Source organism: Miniopterus natalensis, chromosome 9 (assembly GCF_054644295.1).
Source record: "Miniopterus natalensis isolate mMinNat1 chromosome 9, mMinNat1.hap1, whole genome shotgun sequence".
NCBI classification, from domain to species: Eukaryota; Metazoa; Chordata; class Mammalia; order Chiroptera; family Miniopteridae; genus Miniopterus; species Miniopterus natalensis.
Genome location: NC_142089.1, coordinates 4,850,057 through 4,866,504, shown reverse-complemented (window position 1 = coordinate 4,866,504; position 16,448 = coordinate 4,850,057). Strand labels below are relative to the sequence as shown.

The 16,448-nt window shown below is 58.0% G+C and overlaps 1 protein-coding gene across 1 annotated transcript in view; it reads left to right on the top strand.

Annotated features, from left to right (window-relative positions):
- The first annotated feature begins 7,945 nt into the window (after positions 1-7,945).
- DISP3 (dispatched RND transporter family member 3) overlaps positions 7,946-16,448 on the top strand; it is a 40,955-nt gene continuing 32,452 nt past the window's right edge. The window contains exon 1 of the mRNA XM_087820110.1: positions 7,946-8,075. The gene's annotated coding sequence lies outside the window, so the exon portion shown is untranslated. The remainder of the gene's footprint in view (positions 8,076-16,448) is intronic.

Genomic DNA, 16,448 nt, shown 5'->3' with positions numbered 1-16,448 from the left:
GATATAAACAACTCACACATAGGACACGTACAAAACGCTGGCTGCGCCCTTGTTATCTAATCCTGCCAAAAATATTCCTGGAAATGAGTTTCAGGGAGCCCTCCACAGGCTAGGGAGAAGGCTCTCTGAATTCCCTCGACTGGACCCGAAAAACAAGACGGAGCAGGACAGTGACACTGCCCGGTGGCTGCTGCATGCCGGTCACACCGCACATGACATCCTTACAACCCCCCCCCCCCCCAGTCTTGTCTCCATTTGAAAGGTGAGAAAACGGAGTCTCAGAGAGCTGAGGCAACCTGGCCATCGCCACCCGCTCAGTGAGCGCCGCCGCAGTAAATGGACTCGAGACTGTCTGACTCCAAACTCCATTCTGTGAACCAGCTGCCCTGCAGGCCCCTTGGCTGTTCCCGGATTAAAATTACAACGATCACAAGCTCCTCAGGGGTGTGCGGGAGTCCTTGCTCTTGGTCCAGCGATGCCCGGCCCACGGTGCCGTCTGGTTCCCTCCCCTGATTTAGCGAATGTGCCGAGCGCCTGCTGGCTCGGGCGGCCCGGGCACGGAGCAGAGGGTGAGAAGCTACGGAGAGCAGGGCCGCCCGGGCGAGATCGGCTTAGAGTTTTAAAGGAAAACTGAAAGGGAGAGAGCACCCACCCAGCAACCCACCCAGGGCCAGAGGAGACTCGATCGCGCCGCCTCGGGCCCTGTGGCCCGCGCGCGAGGAGGTGCTGCGGTCCCCAGGTCCCCGGCAGAGCGCAGGGACCGGGGAGCGTGGGCTCGGAGGTCCCCTGGGCCTTACAAGCCCTGGCCTCTGAGCCACATTTTCCTCATTTGTAAAAGGGAGGTGGTTACCCTCCAAGAGCTGTTGTGAAGATGAAAGAGAAGACTGCGTGTAAAACGTTTATACGGGGCCTGTCACACAGTAAGTGCTCAGTAAATGTTTACTGTGGTCATCACCAAGGGAAGGAATAAGTGTCAGGGAGGGAAGGCGGGGAGCTTGGCAATGTGGGGATGGACACAGGAAAGAACACGGGGGCGGGGGGGGGCGGGAGAGGAGGAGGGGCAGCGGGAGGAAGGTAAGGGGACGGGCCACCAGCCCAGCTCCCCGGCCTGGCCCAGGCTGCTCCGCCACGTGCTCGCTACTCCTGCATTCCTCCTGCGTCCCGCTGCCACATCTGCCAGGCAGAGCCCTGGATGCCAGGGAGAACAGCTGTCCCTAGACGTGCCCGGCTACAAGACGAGGACCCAGAGGTGTCGTGAAGGACACGGGGGCCTTGGAGGGGTGGCTGAAAGGGCAGTGCTGTTAGGAGGCAACCACACACTGCGATCACCTGCCCTGGGCCTCAGTCTCCCTATTGGTAAATGAGAAGCCGGGAGATGGCCTGGCATTTTGTGTCAGGTAATGCCAGTCCTGTGCTGTGTCCGCAGTCAGAGGCCCTGGCCCCTTCGTCTTGTCCCGGAAGGCACGGGTGTGACCCTGGCCCCTTGGGTCCTGGGGACTGTCCTGCCATTTTCCAGTGTGGCCTTTCTCAGTTTCATGGGCGAGTTTCATCAGACAAACCAATTCTCAAGCTCTGTCTTAGACCATTTCCCTTGGCAGGTTGGGGCTCAGAGAGGAAGTGACTTCCCTGCGGATGGATCAGGAAATTAGTCTAGTTGCGTTTTAGACATAACACGAGACCTGGACCACAGCAGGGGGCTCTGAGAGTGGGCACCCAACAGGGACCTAGTTCAGCAAGAAACAGTACAGAGGAGCAGATAAATGCGGTATTTTTACATCAGGCACAACTTGGTTCAAATTCTTCCCATCGCTGACTCTCTCTGTAGCCCTAACAGTTCCTTAACCTCGCGGACCTTGTGTTTTTCCATCTGTGAAATGGGAGTAATAGTGCAACAAAGCACTTGGGCTGCAGACTCAAACGGCCTGGGGTGGAGTCCTCAGTATGTACCTGCTGTGTGAGCTGAAGCAGCTCACTCGGAGCCCCGGTTTCCTCACCTGGGAAAAACGGTGAGAGGACATCTCCTGGGTGGCTGTGAGTGTAAATGAAGCGACACATATATGCAGGGACTGGCACTCAATAAATGCTAGCCATTAATCACTATTGATGCCGATGTTGTCAGCAGCATCCCTGGCTGCCTGAAAGCTATTCTAACTGCCTGGGGCACTGAGGATCTGTCAACCAGCCCTTCATTCAGCTCAGAGGCCCTCGCCACAGAGTCCCCTGGCACTGTATCCCCACCCTGCCCACACTGAATGTGCCGGAATAGGAGCTGGCACTGGGGCTGCCCATCAGAGCTGCACAGATTCCGAACTGGGAAAATGCCAGGAAAGCTCTTTCTTGCCGTCACTGCCGAGGCCCAGATGGAACCTGGTGGTCAGGGTTAAAGCTGGCCTGGCTCTGGCGCCAGTGGGCCAGCCAGACTGACTGGGGCAGGGCGAGGTGCCGGCCAACTTGTGCCAGGAAGCTGAGGCCAGAGGGACAGCGGGCAGGGCGGGCTGGGAAGATGGGTGGGACTCTGCGCTGAGTCATGGATGAGCTCACACAATGGCAGGTTCACCGGGAGCCTTGGGTGTCCCTGAGGAGGGGCTGGGGGTCAGGCCCTCTGCATGACCCCGCCCTCGAATGCTTGGGCAGCCCCATCGGGCACTCAGAGACCCCCCACCAGATGCAACTGTTATTCTTGAGCCTCGGCATTACTCACACTGAGCATCACACCACCTCCAAGGATTCAACTCAGGGGCCAACTCCACGCTTCTCATTCCTTTGGCCTCCCTCAGCCGCTTTGGACACCAAAACCCACCATTGTCCGTGGTCCTGAAACATCCACAGACCCGGCTGCATGGGGACGTCTACCCAGCCTCTCCTGGGAGCCCTGACCCAGGTGATGATCTTTATTCCCGATCTCTGTGGTTTCTTTTACTGATGCAGGACCAGCGAACTCGCAGCTTTAGGCTTAACTAGTTACGTAACTGGCTTCATGTTCTGTTGACCTTCTGTAGCATTTTCCTCTGCTGCCATCCATCCATCCCTTTGAAAACCTGGGAATCCCAGGCTCCCCGTGGCCTCCCGCCATCCTAAGCTCATTCCCTCTTCCCACACTCTCCTGGGAGATCACAGTTAGGTCTCTAGCCTCAGGTCCTCATTTGTCAGGTCAGAACAGAGGCCAGAGTGGGAAGGGCACCAAGACCACAGTGTAAGTTAGAGCCAACCTGGGGCCATCGTCTGGGTCTCCTGACTCCCCACCTACCTCATTCCCCATTGCCGCTCACTTCCCCTCCCCTGCCAAAGAAAAGGGGGCCCATGGGCAGCATGGAATCTCCCTCCAGGGCTCTTTGCATGGAGAACACACCAGCTCCCATTTATTTCCAGCTCCTCTGTGCCACTCACTGTGCTTCTGCATAGCATCTTCCTCCTCAGGGAGGTGTAGTCACTGTCCCCAGTTTACAGGCGAGGAAATGAGCTCAGAGACATGAAGGGATCTTCCCAAAGCCACAAAGCTTGTATGTGACTGAGCCAAGATCAAAACCAGAACTTCTGGGATATTTCTAACCTCTACCTTTTAAGCCAGTCCTAATAATAGACCCTCAGGGAGTCCGAGCTAAAGCCCCTACCCTGGAGGCTATGTCTCTCCCACACACTGGGACAGTCCTTGGCTGATGCCACGCTGTGCAGGTCTCTGACAGGGTCCTGCTCTTCCCTGCCAGCACTTTGGCCCTGCTATGTGCAAACACCCTTGAGTCCTAACCCCTTATTGACAGCCTCAGCAATCGTTGGTCTTCTCCAGATGTTGGGGTCAGAGCAAGGCCCCTAAAACACGAATGGGAGATGAAGGGGTCATCTCATTGGGGGAGGATTATGTGGCGGCGTGAATGTTGATGGAGCTGTAATTGGCTCCCTCTTGCAGAGCCAGGGCTTCTGCAGGCCCAGGCGCTGGGGCTAATTGTTGCAGGCAATTAATAACTTGGATTGTGTTCACTCTGGCGCAGGCTGCCTGCTTTCTCAGAGGAGGCAGGCAAGGCTGGGAAAGGAGAGCTGGGCCCGGCTGCTTGCAGGATTCTGGAGGAGGCAGGAGGGAAGGGCTGCCATCTGCTCAGCCTCCCCCAGGCCCTGCCTGCAGCACCCCATGCTGACCTGGCCCCATCACCTTTCCCTCTCTCTCATCTCCCAAATTACTGTCCCCTCTCCCCTTCCTCTTTGTCCCTAAACTCACACTTGCCTCCTGAACAGAGCACCAGGAAGAGCAGGGCTGGGAGGAGGAAAGATGGTGACTTGGGGAAGCTCAGGACTGAAACCTGGGAGGCCTGGGTCCAACTCCAGCTCTTCCACTAACTTGCTACATGACCTTGAGTCGGAGGTGCGCTCACCATGAACTTGGGCAAGTTTCCTGAGCTCTTTTGCATCTATTATATCCCATGAAGTGCAATCAACCCTGAAAGTCATGGAAACGGGGACTGATCATTCTATCATAATCTCTCTGTGTAGAACCATAACTATATAACTCTATCACTATATATGTGACTGTCACCTATAAATCCGTGCCCCACCTCAGCGGAAGCAATCGCTGCAGACACATTATAAACAGAGGTCATGATACTCCCATGTTGCAGTTGGGGAACCTGAGTCTCAGGGAAGTGAAATGACTTGCAGGAGGTCATACCATTGGTAGAAGACGCATAGAGAAGCCAAGCTCCGTTTTGTAAATCTGAAGCCCTTTGCAGCCCACCTCAGTTCACTGGCCTCACTCACTGGCCAAGAGCTTCAGAGTCAGTGTGTAGCTGATGGAAGGCAGGTGACTCATCTATGCGACTGCTCTGCTCCCTGATGCTGGGATGAGGAGAGACCGTCTTAATCGACTGTATTTTAAAAGAGAAACACCCAGCCTTCCCCATATGCTCTTCCCCTCAGCTGCTCAGCCATCTGGTGGGAGGACTTGATTTGTTTACTGCCCCCTTGCCGGGGCTGGGGCCAAGAAGGGAGAGGTGTTATGGACGCCGCTAGGCCATCTCCTCCCGGCAGGTAAGAAGGAGGCAGGGAAGGGGGAAGAGCAACTCGTAGTTATATAGAGCTTGGTCTATGCCATGCACTGTGCTAAAGGCTATTTTTGCACCGAGATGGTCTCATTTAATAAACTCTTTGTAACCACTACTGTGAGGCAGGTACTTTTACCTTCCCCATTTTATAGATGAGATCACTGGGGCTCAGCGAGGTGAAGTGACTTCCCCAAGGTCACACAGCTGGTAAGGGACGGAACAGATGTGTGGCTTTGCTGGGAGTGGTGGAAGCCATGCTGAGCTCAGAGGCTCTACTTCAGAGGCAGTCGGAGACAAAACAGAAATAGAAATAAAGGGATGGGAGCTAAGGACAAAGCAGCCCTTTGTAGCTCAAACCCCTTACAAAAGACGGCTTTTCAATTAGTCGTGAAGACAGAGTGCAGGGGAAGCCGCCTATCGGCACCAAAAGGCATTTAAATCAGGCTCAGGAAGAGCTTCCACCAGACAGCTCTGGAGTGGGAGCCAGGGGGGATATAGAATCTTATCTTCTGTGGCCTTTTAGTCGGCCGGGCCAATCATTTGGCCACTGGAGTCATCTTTATTTAACATCTGGAGGTAATGGAGGCTTCAGGGGCGTGCCCTCAGGTTGGGCAGGGACCTCTGAGCCCAGGATTCCCAGGCCCCCATAAACAGGCAGCCTGCAGGCAGAGCAGGACTTAAAGGGAAGGGAGTCGGACGATGAGGCCCCAGGAGGAGGATTCTCATGACTTGCCATCCCCGCGCCAGCTCCCGCTGCCACCGCCGGTTCTACTTTATGGCAGGCATATTTCAAAGGCCCAGTTCCATTTGCATTTTTAAAACCTTGCTGATGGCCTGGGAAAATTGCATTTTTCCAGTGTTCGTGGGCACCACACTCCTCACCTCCTCCCCCACTCACAGGGCCTCTGTCTCTACACCCTCCATTCCCAGAAGGTCCCCCCTCAAGGGCAGAGCAAGCCCAGCCCCTAATGGAGATCATCTGGAGGTCCCTGGAGGCCAGAGGGAGCTCCGGGGAGGGTGTCGTGAAGGTGGCCACAGCTGTAGCCAGCGGGGTGGCATGAAGCTGGGACCCCAATCCACTTAATATGGTTCCCAAAAGAGTGGGGGGGCAGCTGTGGGTGGAGGGGGGCACGGCACCATGGGCCACATCAATGGCACTCCCTGTGGGTTTGTCAGCCTTGGAGGAACAGTGCAGGAGCCTTGGAGAACTTTGAGGGGGCTCTTGGAGGCAGCCTTCAAACCAGCTGAAAAGAGTAAGCCATTCACCCAGCAAACAAAGCCCTCTGCTCTCAGCTGGGCTTGGGAACACACTCTGTCTCCTTACTGCTCCCTTTTCCTGTCCTGCCTCCCACCCCTCCCACGGCTGCACATTCCCCGCCTTCCCTCTGAGATGCCGAGGAGGGACTGGGAGTTTGTGGGGCGGCGCTGTTTCTCTGTACTCATGTCAGATTTGGCCTCTGGTCACGGGGCGGTGACACATACACTCTCCACCTCTCGTCTCTCTCTCTCCACCTTCACAGCTCAGGGTGGCACCCTTCATGCCCGGAGCTGCCCCCAACCCTGTTTTCCAGGCCATCACGAGCTGCTAGGAGTCCCCTGGCGGGGACTCCTCTGATGACCCTGAGCACACAGGGAGTGAGTGCTGGGGCAGGGACACTGGCTCAGGCCATTTGCTTCTGCACAGATGAGCTCTCAAGGCATCCAGGGTCATAAATGCCAATGTGTCCAGTTGGCAGCCAGCCAGTGGGTATGGCTCCTGGGGACTTCGCACCAGAAAGACAGAGCAGGAGCTCCACTGAGCACGTTGAGGTTAGAGATGCTCCCAGCTCGGGGTTTCTTTTTTAAAAGGAAGGGCTGGGGAAACTGACATGGGCTGAGCATCTGCCTGTAGGTATGGGCCTTGGAGGTTCATTTTAAGACTCACCCACGTTCTTGTTTCTCCCGTAAGCTGGGAACTTCCCGAAGGCAGATTGTGTTTCACCCATCCCTCTGTCTTCCCTGTTGCTCCCTCAGCACACACTCTGTATGACAAACTCCTGGCTCACCCCTCACACAACAGTGGCAATGGCCTCCCTTCTTTCTGGCTTCCCTCCTCAGTCCTTCAGCTGGGGGCTGGCAGCTGATCCTTTTTAGAGGCATCCCCCTTGGCTCTCCCTGGGTGACACCAGTGCCAATGCCCTCTGAGCCCTGATGGAGAGAAATGGGCCAGGCACTGGCTGTGGCTCCCCAGCTGCTTCTTTTGTGGTCCTCTGGCCAGGGGATCGAGAAGGATGCCGGGTCCTGGGGCTGGCATGGCTCTGGGTTCTGGTGCCAGAGAGGTGAATGGAGGAGGGAGGAAGGGACGGTGCCAGGAGCCTGGGCTTGGCAGCTCCCTCCGGAGGAGACCCAGGGATGCCCTCGAATGTCCAGGAGGCTGATGACCTGCCAAGGCTGCGTGGACTAGGCGGGAACCTAGGAAACTCGGGGGGGGGGGGGGGGGGGGGGGGGGGGGCAGGCCTGAGCCCTTTGCAGAGACGGGAACCGACCCCCAGGGGTCGCTGCGCCGCTCGCAGCCCCAGCCGGCCGGCGGCGGGAGCCCGGTTGTACCACCGGACGGCGCCCGCAGGGGGGGCGGTGGCCGCGGCGGCGCCTGGCGGCGGGCCCCGGGGACAGCGGTGCGGGCGGAGCACAGGCCCGCTCCCGCCGCTCGCGCGAGGTTCGGCGGTGCGGAGGCCGGAGGCGCGGGTGGCTGGGGGTGGGGCGCGGCTTCGGAGCCCGCCCTGGACACCCCCACACCCCGTGGTAGAAGCCGGGACCCAAACAAAGGCGGGCGGCGAATAAAAGGCGGCGGCGCGGAGCGCTCGGGGTAGCGCGCTGGGGACGACCCTCCGCGCCGCTGTGTGCGCGGGCCGTGCGCCCCGGAGCGGAGAGGGAACGCGGGCCTCCTGCGCTCCGAAGAGCTTCTCCCTGCGACTCCCGCGAGGGGACCAGTCCGCACGGCGGGGTGGCCGCAGTCCCCGGCCCCTCCGGCGCCCGCGGCTCTGCCCGCTCCTCGTGGCCGCCGAGGTGAGTGCGACGGCCGCTGGGCGCCGTCGGGGGCTGGGCTGGGGGCTGCACCGCTCGGGGGAGAGGGGCAAGTCTTGCGCGCCGCCCCTACCCCGGCCTGCGCGGGGGGGTGTGAAGTTCTCCCGCTCCCCAGCCAGCCCGGCTTGCGGGCCTCGGAACCCAGCGCCCCGGGAAAGCCTGCTGGTGGTGGGCAGAGCCCAGAGCTTGCCCCCCGCGGCCGGTCCCCAGCTCGGCTCCGACTCCCAGCGGGCCCCGGCAGCCCGGCTCTGCACGGGCCAGGTGGGTGTCCAGAAAGCGCCAGGCTTCCGACCTCCTGCCCCCTGCTCCCTGCTCCTCGCGGCGGGGGGATGACTGAGTCCATAAAAGTTGAGCATCAGCCCCAACCCGCCCCGTATCGGGGCTTTTGTCCGGGCTAGAGCGGAGGGAGGGCGCTTCTGCTGTCAGCGGGACCTTTCCCGGGTGCCGGGGCCCGGTTAACCGGGCCGCAGGTCCATGGGCGCGCGAGACCTCCTGGGCGGACCGGGCGGGGATGGAAGCCGCGCGCTGAGGGTGGAGGAGGGGTGGGCGGCCGGCAGTGGGCACCGAGGATCGGGAAGGTTTCTGGAGCGATCGGTGCCGAGTCCCGTGAGCCAGCCCCGCCTCTGGGGGAACTTTTCCCAACTCCCCAGGGGGCGGGGCGGGGGGGGGGGGCGCGCAGCTAGGCTAGGAAGGCGCCTCCTTGGAGGCTTCCTTTCCGGGCCCCCCTCTGCTGGGGAAGCCGACGCCAGCGCCCCGCAGCCCCTCCTGGGTCTGGGCGCAGATCCCCTCCCGTCCACCCCCGGGTCAGCACCGCGGACAGCGCCCGGGCGGCCTTGGGCGCTCAAACCCCACGAGCCCACATGCGCACCCATCTGTGTGGGGATCACGCACATCTACAGGCCACCCGCAAACAGCCCCACTCAGATTCATAGTCCACTCGCGCAAATACACATCCACCCACAGTCCACACGATCCACGCACGGAGGGGAAGATGCACAGCACGTGGACAAGCACAGATCTTCCCACAAGCACCAGCCACCCGGGCAGCATCTTCCGCTCCAGGTCCTGCTGCCTCCGGACACCTGAATAATCCTGAATCCAGAGCTCACTGCCGCGTGCTCACAGGGATACCCAGTCAGTCACAGAGCCCCCACCACACACACACACACAGACACGCACCACACACACCACACACACAGTCCTGCTCCTTCCGGGGAGGCAGAGCAGACCCGGACCCTGGCAGGAACCAGGGCGGTTGCCAAATGGAGGGAGGAGGCTCTGCCCAGTGGAAGCTGCAGGCAGAAACCCAGCCTTGCAGAGTCTTGGTTTTAGGCTCTGAGCCCCTCCTTCAGACCTTACTCCAGACAGATCTACAGCCAGGGCCTGTGCCCCCCTCTGCATCATTCTTCGCTTGCACTTCCTGTGTCTTTGTTTGCCTGCTCTGTTCTCCTCCCCCATGTTTATCTTTCACACACAACGCTCCCTCTCTTTTTTTGCCGATTCCAATTTCTCCTTGCCAGCCACCTCCACTCTCTCCCCAACTTGCCTTCAGTCTACTCCCATGTGGGTAGAGCTGACTCTTAGGGGGAGCTGACTCCATTCTCCTGGCAGATCCTGCACCCTTATTCCCCTCTTTGGAAGTCTGACACACGCCCCTTTGCACCCATGGCCTCAGCAGCCTCTGCCCCCTTTCCAGGAAAATTTCCAGGGCCAGATGTGCCAGAGTCCCCACAGTCTCTCCCAGGGGCCAGGACTCCACAGCAAGCAATTCCACACCCACTTCCTGGGGATCTGACCCTTTGACAATCTGACCCCCATGCCCTGGCTTGCCCTTTGACACCACTCCTGCTGTTGCCCTTAAAATCCAGAAACTAGGTTGAAGGAGGAAGAGTCCCAGCATGATGTGGTGGAAGGAGCTCTGGAGTGCAAGTCGGAGCTAGTCTCAGCTTGGCCACAGACCAGCCGAGCCTCAGGCTCCCTGTTTGTACAGGAACAGGGCAGGTTGAAGTGACCTTCAGGGTCTCTTGTTGGTCCTAATAGTGTGGGACATTGACTCTCTCATGAGTCTCTTGAGTGTGGGTGGATTGAATATTGGGGTTCTAAACCCAGAGGTTATGGTACCTTTCCCCTTCCTCATAGCACCCACGTCCTGTCCCCTAAACAAGGGATATTCGCATGATTTCCTTTATAGAACCAGAAATGGCAAGTAATTTTCTTGAGGTCACACAGCTGAAACCCAATCTCCATTGGGGCAGGCATTGATTCTACTGTCAGTGTATCCTCTGTATGAACTACTGTTTCTGCTGGTGGAAGCTTGGTGAATGAATGAATGAATGAATGAAGACTTAAACCTGGATCTCCTGAACCCCAGAGCCTTGGGATCATGGTTTAAGCCCTTTTCTCTATAGTTTAGACATACTTCCCTTGTTCCCCCATCTCCGTTCCACTCTTCTGGTCATTCAAAGGCAGATGAAGTTGTCTAAGGCCAACTCTGATTGTAAATACTCACAGAGAAGGGACTAGCTGAGAGCAGCTTTAGAGGCCGTGCCTGGTGGGTAGGGGCTTGGCAATCAGCCCCAAGACCTAAGACTCAAAAATAGACTGTCCATGGGCAGCTGGCCAGGATCTGAGGCTGGGAGAGAAGACAGTCATCCCTACCATTTGGCTAAGCAACCACTTTCCACGGCCCCATGAGCTGGGTACTGCAAAAATCAACCTTACAGATGAACAAACTGAGATGCTGAAAGAGGAGGTGTTTCCCTAGTGACAAACAGCCAGCCCACAGTCAGTCATAAAAATAGGCACCAAAAATAGTGGTGGTGGTGGCAATGGTGGTCCTTAATGGCATTGTTGGTGTTGATGATGATGGTAGTGTTGTTATGATTGGAAGTTCAATGGTTGGCCTCTTTGGTTCCCTTCCCCCTCTTTGAAATTGTCTCCCCATGTGAACCTCTTATACTCCTCCCCCCACCCAAATATGGAGAAGCTGAGGGCTGGGACAGTGAGACAGGGGTGCCTGGTGGTCGGTTAGTCCCGGCTGAGGAAGGGGGCTTGTCATTAGGATTCCTCCTCCTCCTGCCCACCCTCCCCAACCCGAGCGTATCTGCCTGAGGAGCAGTGTCAAAGTCTGTCAAAACACCCTTCCTAGCTGGGTTCCAAATGCAAAGCCCAGGGACAATAAATAAAGAGCGTGCTGGCCCGAAATAAACTTACAAATATGCATGTTTTCCCAAAGTCCCGTTTCACGGGCAGACAGTGCAGCTCATGCCCCGGCTTCCGACACAGACTGGAGGCATGGGCGCTCCTGGGACCAGCCCAGGGAGGGTGGCAGAGCCTCCCCCAGCGAGCTCACTCCGAGCTCACTCCCTGCTTGGCCTCCAGAAAGCCAGCCGGCCGTGCTCCCCATTCCTCACCAGCTGGAAGGTACAGGGCTGGGAGAACTTCCATTACTACGTGTCTGGGTGGTAGCTCTTCGGAAATGGGCACCAGACAAGGCTGATGGCCTTGGGTCCTCTGCCTTCTAATGGGAGCAGTAGGCTAGTAATATCAATACTGATAATAATAGCTCCGTCTGTTGAGTGCCTACTATGTGCCATGTGCTAGACATTTAGACGTCCTATCTCATTTAGCCTTACAACCACCTCATGGCATATGGACTGTTATCCCCATTTAATAGATGGAAAGATCAAGGCTCAGAGGAGCCCAGAGGTTTCCCAAGGCCACAGAGCTGGGAGAGGCCAAGTTGGGATCAGATTTTGATCTGCATAAAGTAAGAGCCCCTATTTTGCCCAGTACTCTGCATTATTTTATTTATTTTTACTTTTTAATCCTAATCCAAGGATCTATTTGTTTCAATTATTGATTTTAGAGAGAGAGGGAGAGGGAGAGAGAGAGAAACATCAGTCAGTTGCCTCTCGTACTCACCCCAACCAAGAATCGAACCTGCAACCCAGGTCCGTGCCCTGACTGGCTATCGAGCCCGAGGCCTTCTGGTGTCCGGGAGGGTGTGCCAGCCGGCTGAGCCACCGCCCGGGGCGCTGCATTATTTCTGGCATTCGTTCGTTTGCCCATTCATTCATTTCCATTCATTCAACAAATATTTTGTGTGTGAAGAAACCCGTTTACATGATAGTTTTCAAAGCATGTAAACTCCTCTGCCTCCTGGGTCAGGGGTGAAGGGCGGTACTGTCACCTGAGTTTAGCTCTGGCCATCGCTCGTTGGCGCAAGATGGGGACCTAAGACTTCTGAGCTAGGACGGGAACTGTGTGCATCTCGGGTCCTGTCCCCAGCCATGAGAGCTGGGAATCTTTGCCTGGGGGGATGGGCTCAGGCAGGAGTCACTGGGAGGCCTGGACTAGGAAAGATCCGTTAACCCCATAAGCAGCCAGGGCTGCACGAGGCCCCTGCAGTCGGGGAGGTTATTTCAGGGAGGGCAGGTGAGTTGCCCCGCATCACACAGCACGCTGGCGGAGCCTGACCTCAGAATCCCCGACTGGCACGCGGGGAGCCAGCCTGGCTGCCGGGGGTGTGAGAAGGGACCAGCGAAGGGGGCTGACCCGCGCAGGCAGTAAACCCGACTCTTCCGCTGGCTTCCACGGCCCAGGCCCTCTCCTCCGCATCCCCAGCATCGAGCCTGGCCCTGGTGGCCTGCCCCGGGTCCCCACCTATTCGTCATCATGAACAACACTAGCGAATACAGAGCATCTGCCATGTGCCAGCCTCTGTGCTAAGCGCTTTACGAATATGAATTGATGTGACCCCACAACAGCCCGGGGTGTTCTAATTCCACTTCACAATGGAAGGGCCTGAGGCCGGAGAGGTTGACTCACCGCCTGAGACCGCACACAGCCGGTGAAGAGGGAGCTGGGCCCCGGAACCCGCCCCCCCCAGCAGGTTTACTGCGGGGAGGGAGGTTTGGGAGCAAAGCCAGGGAAGGAAGAGCGGACCCACAGCAGCCGGCTGTTCATACCACACCCGGCCTCGTCCTGCTGGCCGGCCTTTGTGCCCGCAGAAGCCGTGTCTCCGCCAAATCCTGGAAGGAGGAAGCCCGGGCGGGGTCTGGGGCCAGCCCCTAGGGCCACAGGGTCTCCGTATTTCTCCCTGAACTCGGGAGACCGCACTAGGCATGCAGAACCCCGGGCATGCCCTTGGCCCTGGCATCCGCTTCCTCCCTCCAAGGGAACCCGAGTGGGGACCTGGAAGTTTGGATAGTGCCACTGGGTGGCAGATGACCGTCTTGCTGTCTTCAGTGAGCTCGACCATTGGAAAGGAGAAGGTGGTGGGGACAATGGGAAGGACTGACCTGGATTTAGATGCCAGGGGGAGTGAGGAAGGTCTCTGATGGGGGTGCTCTTGGGAACCAGGGAGCTATGCTCTGGGAGACGCGCCCAGAGGTTTAAAAAGCTTCTCCTTCACCCCCACCCCGGTGTCTGCCTGAGCAGCCCCACTGTGCGCCAGGCACTAGACACGCAGAAGTGGGAAAGCCTCTGTCGCTGCCCCGGCACAGCTCCCCCGTCTCCCATCCCCGCCCTGGGACCTCCGCCCCAGCAGGGGTGAGGGATAAGTGACGGCTCAGCCTGACCCCCGCCAGAAGTGGACGAGGGACCCATGTGTCCACTGGGACTCGGAGGACATGACCCAGGCAAGTGGTCACTCCCGGGTCAGGAGGAGAGTTTCCCAGGGGTGGTGCCTGCGGTCCACCTGGGTGTCCCCCCGGCCGATGCCTTGGTGGGAGAGGGGTGCAGTAGGGAAGACTCATCCCCGCCCAGCCATCTGCCCGAAGCATCCGCCGTGCGTACTGGCACCTGGACGACGCGTCCTTTGCCAAACCATGTTAATAAAGGGGACACGAGTGCCAGCTGGAAGCCACTCCCGCCGAGAAGGAGAAAGTGTGATCTGCTGGTCTCTGGCGAGGCGCGGAGCTGGGCCCGCTGTGGCAGGCATGTCCCCGCGGTGCCTGGGGCGGAGGGCTGTTTCCCTCCTGTGATGGCCTCTGCACTGTCCTGGGGGCCTCTCACATCTGAGCCGGAGGAGTTCTGCAGGGTGATCACCCGGAGGGAATGATGGTCGTCATAATGGCCAACAGATTTTGAATGTTTACTACCTGCCAGGCACTGGGCTTAGAGCTTCTGAGGTGTCATCACTCCGTCTCCGTGCCAGCCCTCAAAGAGAGGTGGCATCATTATATCACTTTAAGGATGAGAAATGAGAGGCGCAGGGAGACCGAGCCCTTGCTAGTGAGCAGTGGAGGTAGGACTCAAACCCCGGCAACCTGGCCCCGGTGCCGTAACGGCCACCGTAAGGCGGCTGAAGCTCACACTTTGACCTTTCTATTAACTTGATTTGGGTCTTTAAAGATGAGTGTGACGGAAACCAAAATACCATTTGGATCCTTCAGTCACCTGGGTAATTCGTACGCATGGACTGGAGCTGCGTCCCAGTTGGCTGGGTGACTCGGGTTGACCATTTGCTCCTTGGCTGTCAAGCAACCGAGCAGGTCAACGTTTTCAGATGTCCAGATGTGGACATCTGACAGACTGGCAGGCCTTTGCTGGCGGCGATCCAGATGTTTCCCCTTTTCATTCCTTGTAGACACAGCTGGGATTTGCATCGCTCTAGACATGCTGGTATGTGGGAAATTCCTAGTTGAAAGTATTGCTGGTTTTATTTTATTTTGTTTTATTTTTATATTGATTTTTAGAGAGGGGAAGGGGGTAGAGAGAGAAAGACAGAGAGAAACATCAATGTGAGAAAGAAACACCGACCGGGGATCGAATCCGCAACCCGGGTATGTGCCCTGACCAGCAATGGAACCCGCCACTTGTGGCGTAGGGGACCGCACTCCAAGTGTCGGAGCTATTTGCGGGTTTTACAGCGTCCTCTCAGGACTTCCCAGAGGCGGGATGTCGGCTTTGGCTCCTCTCTGCGATCCAGGCCTGAGAGGCATTAGGCTGAGGCAGAGGAAGGTCGGGCTTTGGGAAAGGCAGCAGGTAAAGGAGAAACCCCCTCCACCCCACCCCCCCCAGCCCGGGAAGCGGGGCCCAGACTGGCTGGCGAAGAGCCTGCACGGGCCCTGCAAGCGTCTGCCTGTCCGACCCCGTCCTCCAGAGGCCTGGAGCAGATGGCTCCCAGCCGCAGAGCAGGAGCTGGGCAGGGGCATTCTCGGGCCTTAATGAGCATGAGAACGGACCTGGGTGGGAAGGTTCCCAGAGCCTGGGGGGGGGGGGGGAGTTCAAGACCTTGCAAAGTTAAGGGAATGAAGACTTAACGGAAAGACCTTCCTGTTAAGGACTTTCTGTAGCAAGCACCACCCAGTGAAGGGTTTAAGACTGAGTGAATGAATGAATCGGAAAAGGTATGAACTGGTGATTGGGGCTCATGGACTTTGACAGCCAGGGCCTTGATTGGGTGGAGCCAACCAGACTCTACGTACTGACAAAGGGAAGGGTCCTGTTCTTGTCCCCTGGGACCCCCTTCAGCTCAGGGTCAGGGAGAAATAGTCTGCACCCCACCCCCATCCTGTTCTGCAGGACCTCTGGTCACCGGGCCTCTTCGGCTCCTGGCCATGGCAGCTTTGGAACCCAGGTGGCTGCAAAGCTGATGGAGGCTGCAGCCTCCACACCCTGAGAAATCTGCAACCCTCTTCACCTTCCCAGCTGCTCCCCTGGCCCTAAGTCACCCCATCTTCTCTCATGTCACATTCCTGTGTCTGACCCTTTGGAAACTCCAAATAACAGAACTTGGAGGTACCTGAAAGCTCATTGAATCCAACTCTCCCATTTGACAGAAAGGCAAACCGAGGCCCAGGGAGGAGAAAAGACTTGCCCAAGGTCACAAGCAAATGGGAGACAGAGCCCCACTATTGTGGAAGGATTAAGGAGGTACCCACTGGATGTAGGATAATGCTGCACCTTTGAGCAGGGTGGGGGTGGGACAGGAGGGGCCTGGGATTCTTGGGCCCAGGTAGCTTCCTTGGGTCTCTCCTGACCTCTGGGGCCAAGGACAGCAGTTCTCAGTTTCTGGGGTCCTGAATCTCCCAAGCATTTTATGGGAAAGGCAGCTGAGTTGAGAGGTGGTACTTGGGGATCTGCTCTCCATCCCAGGCCTTCTGTTTTGGCTGCTCAGCTCCAACCCTCAACCCGTGTCCCCGTAGGCAGCTGCACCATCATGAAGGGTGGGCTGAGGCTGAGGGCCCGTGTCAGACACCCCACCCTGGCAGGGCCTCTGTGCTGGCCCCCAGTGCCGAGGGGTACTGAACGCACCTCCTGGAGACCCCTTCCCCCTCTTCCCACTCTGTACGCCTGAGCGTCAATCAACAGCGTAGCCAGGACGCCCTTCCCCAGAGCCACGGGCCT